The sequence below is a fragment of the Ovis aries genome, chromosome 14, assembly GCF_016772045.2.
Source record: "Ovis aries strain OAR_USU_Benz2616 breed Rambouillet chromosome 14, ARS-UI_Ramb_v3.0, whole genome shotgun sequence".
NCBI classification, from domain to species: Eukaryota; Metazoa; Chordata; class Mammalia; order Artiodactyla; family Bovidae; genus Ovis; species Ovis aries.
This window is the reverse complement of record NC_056067.1, coordinates 63,136,829-63,140,736: the sequence shown is the minus strand read 5'-3', so window position 1 is coordinate 63,140,736 and position 3,908 is coordinate 63,136,829. Positions and strand designations below refer to the sequence as shown.

General features: G+C 52.0%; 1 long non-coding RNA gene across 1 annotated transcript; it reads right to left on the bottom strand.

The window, feature by feature from the left end:
- Positions 1-333: 333 nt before the first annotated feature.
- On the bottom strand, positions 334-1,923 carry LOC121816571 (uncharacterized). The gene is made up of 3 exons (XR_006056251.2): positions 1,818-1,923; positions 822-1,727; positions 334-657 (listed from the first exon to the last, which is right to left on the bottom strand). It is a non-coding gene; the product is annotated as an uncharacterized LOC121816571 (long non-coding RNA).
- Between the last annotated feature and the right edge of the window lie 1,985 nt (positions 1,924-3,908).

The window sequence follows — 3,908 nt, the reverse complement described above, 5'->3', positions numbered from 1 at the left end:
CAGCTGTCTGGGGCCAGGATCCTGCTGTTTTCACATCCCGAGTTCGCTCCGGGCTCACCCTCAGTGTGGCAGCAATCTGATGGCTGCTAGACGGCCGTGTCCTTTCCTTCCGAGTGCCCTCAGGGCTCACCAGCTCAGCAGCCGTGGTGGCCGTCATTGCTCTTGACTGTGATGCCCTTTGTTCACTGATACGGCAGGAAATGTCCCATCTCTCGTATCCCAGAATTTCTTGACGACTGACAAGGCTTCTGTATTCTCAAGTCTTCGGGGAGCTCCAAAATGAGGACTGGGGCTTCCCAAGTCGCGCAGTGGTAAAAGAATCCGCCTGCAAAGCAAGAGACTTGGGTTTGATCCCTGGGTCGGGAAGATCCCCTGGAGAAGGAAATGCAGAAGGGAATAGCTACCCGTTCCAGTATCCTTGCCTGGAGAATCCCGTGGACAGAGGAGCCTGGTGGGCTGCAGTCCATGGGGTCGCAAAGAGTCAGACGCGCTAGGCAGGTGCACGCGTGCACACACACACACTCACGCACAAAGTGATGACTCACACACTCCTTAAGGGGCCCTTGTGCCGTGGAGTGCACACAGCCAGCTCCAGCTCCGCTCTCTGGACGAGGTGAAGGCGGGTCCATGCGGGGCTATACTGAGGAGTCCTCAGGGCTGCAAGACGGGAGTGAAACCTCACTCTCCGTGAAGGAATCCTGGTGCGGCTCAGCGGAGGACTCAGAAGAGCCCCACGGGCATTCCTCCGGGTGGACCTTGGAGACGCAAAGTGAGGGGCGAGCCCCAGGGGAGGGGCCGGGGGAGGGGCCAGGGAGACGCACCTGCATGTCCGTCCGCCTGTCCTCCTCTGGCGGGAGGTGCACCGAGACACCGTCTGCAAGGAAAGAGGAGAGGACAGGCTTCCAGGAAGGGCCTTCTGGTCACCCAGTCCTGCCATCTGTATTTCAGAGCCACGACAGGGCAGAGTGAGCGGAGCAAGTAGGTGATTCAATAGTCAGTCCCCCGGGGGACTGTAGGTAGAAACAGTATGGGAGACCCCTGTGAGCAGATGGCTCCAGAAAGCAGGCTTGCTTGGCAACAGAACCACGCACCAGAAGCAGGAGAGCTGCCCCCAGCAATGAACCAGCGGTGGCGTGAGCCCCACAGCCTGCCCAGGGAGCTCCGGAGTTAATGACCCATGGGACATGCTCTCCACACACATTAAAAAAGAACAATCATCTGCCGACCTTGCTTGACACCTGGGGGAGGAGCCGGGGGAACCTGCTCAACCTGGAGGAGGAACTGATGATGGAACTGTGATGTCTACTCAAGAAAGTCAAAGAAGGTCTTCTCCCCCTCCCCGCTTTTCCTGTGATTATAAAACTGCAGCCCAGGAAATTCTCGGGGGTGGTACCGCCTTCTCTGCCCGCTTGTAAGCCTCGCAAGTGTCCTTTTCTAGTAAATCACTTATCTACCACTTCACGCTCACTGACTTCTTCTCTGCACTGAGACAGGAAGGACAGTGGCACAGAGTCTTCAGAGCCCCCATGAATGACACCAGCTGCTTTCAGATGGATGACTGGAAGCGGGGAAGGGCAGTGACATCACACGCGGTGAGGCCTGCCCCAGCCTCTAGGCATCTTCCGGGATGCCTCTATCTGAAGGCATCCTTCCCCCAGCCCGGCTCCCCTGCCTTCTCACTCCTCTTACCCGGATTTTCTTCTGAGAAGTCCATGCCAGGGTTGGAGCTGAGGGAAAGGAGATAGACGCATTAAGGTGGGTCTGAGGAATGAGACAGAAACAGCGTTTTCTACTGGGAAGAGTCCAGATTTTCCTACCTGTTAAAATCCAGCTGGCTCTTGGTCTCATTATCACTGGAACCTACGGAGAGGCGGTGCTGAGAGCCCCTCCTGGCAGGGGACCCATCAAGCCCCTCCCCACACTCCCCCCACCCACTGACCCCTTCCCCTTCCAGGAACCCTTCCCCTTCTAGGACATACCGCCGTGTTGACCTCCGCAGCAGCACAAGCAGAGGAAAAAGAGGAGGAGGAAGAGGAGAGGGAGGACCCCAATGGCAGAGGTCCCAGCCACGACGGGAAGGGATCTTTCTTCAGGAGGGTTTTGGTAGACTTCAGGTAGGTCTAGGAGTTGGAGGACAGTACAGATCTGTGGTTGGTCTCCGGCTGGACCAAGTCACCCTTTCAGGACACAGGTATTGTTTATTTACTGTATAAGTACTGTGCTCCTTCCATATACAAGCAAGTTAGTGGATGTTTTGGAAACTGGTGAACCTATGCAATAACAGAATCTAGACACATCAGCCAGTGCACAGAAGCTGTTACTCTTGTGCATATTGAAATAAATTACACACAAAACTAGGTACTGTATTCTGCAGTGGTCATGTATGGATGTGAGAGTTGGACTATAAAGAAAGCTGAGTGTCGAAGAATTGATGCTTTTGAACTGTGGTGTTGGAGAAGACTCTGGAGAGTCCCTTGGACTGCAAGGAGATCCAAGCAGTCCATCCTAAAGGAGATCAGTCCTGAAAATATTCACTGGAAGGACCAATGCTGAAGCTGAAACTCCAATACCTTGGCCACCTGATGCAAAGAGCTGACTCACTGGAAACGACCCTGATGCTGGGAAAGATTGAAGGCAGGAGGAGAAGGGGATGACAGAGGATGAGACAGATGGATCAGCTTCACCAACTCAATGGACATGAGTTTGAGCAAGCTCCAGGAGATAGTGAAGGACAGGGAGGCCTGGCGTGCTGCAGTCACTGGGGTCGCAAAGAGTCGGACGTGACTGAGCTGGGCTTCCCTGGTGGCCCAGTGGTTGAGAACCCACCTGCCAATGCGGGAGACATGGATTCCATCCACGCTCCAGGAAGACCCCACGTGCCTCGGAACAGCAGAACCCACACACCACAGCAGCTGAGCCTGCGAGCTGCCAGTACTGGAGAGCCCGTACTCCACGACAAGAGAAAGCCTCACACAGCGGCAGAGACCCGACACTGCCAAGGTTAATGAACTAACATTTCCAAAGGTAATCATAAAGATAAAATAAAATGTTTCATATTTGTGACACCATGGGTGGATCTAGAGGGCCTTTGGCAAAGTGAAATAAGTCAGAGAAAGACAAATGCCACCGGCTGTCACGTGTGGAATCTAAAGAACAAAACGAAACGAGAGCAGACCTACAGAACCGGAGAATACCCCGGCGGCTGCCAAAATGACTGAAGGGGATTAAGAAGGACTAACCTGAAGTTACAGAATAAAAAAAAAGATACAGAGATGAAATACACAGCGCAGGGAATAACGTAATAATAACGTAATAGCTTTACACGAGCTAGATGGCTACCAGACGCATGCTGGCAATCATTTCATAAGGCATATAAATGTCCAATCATTATACGGTGTGAAAGTGAAAGTCGCTCAGTTGTGTCCAGCTCTTCTATACAGTCCATGGAATTCTCTAGGCCAGAGTGCTAGAGTGGGTAGCCGGTCCCTTCTCCAGGGGATCTTCCCATCTTCCCAACCCAGGATCGAACCCAGGTCTCCTGCATTGCAGGCTACTTCTTCACCAGCTGAGCCACCAGGCACAACTGAAATTGCTATAATATTGTACTTCAGTTATATTTCAATTAACTTACTAAAAACCTATGCCAAACACTTAGTACTATGTTGAGGTCACAACCAGGGCTCAGTATATCTGAAATATGAAAAAACTAACTTACCTCTTGATAGATTCATAAGATTAAAATAAGATCATATGTGCAAATGTTGAGAATAGCACTTGGCAGATGGGAAAACCTCAACACATGTTACCTAGCGACTGTTAACATTAAACAACAAGGCCTACTTTGAGCAAAAGGTTGTTGTCTGAGCTTGACAGGATCGTATCTTAGCTGATGCAACACTCTGTTAGTA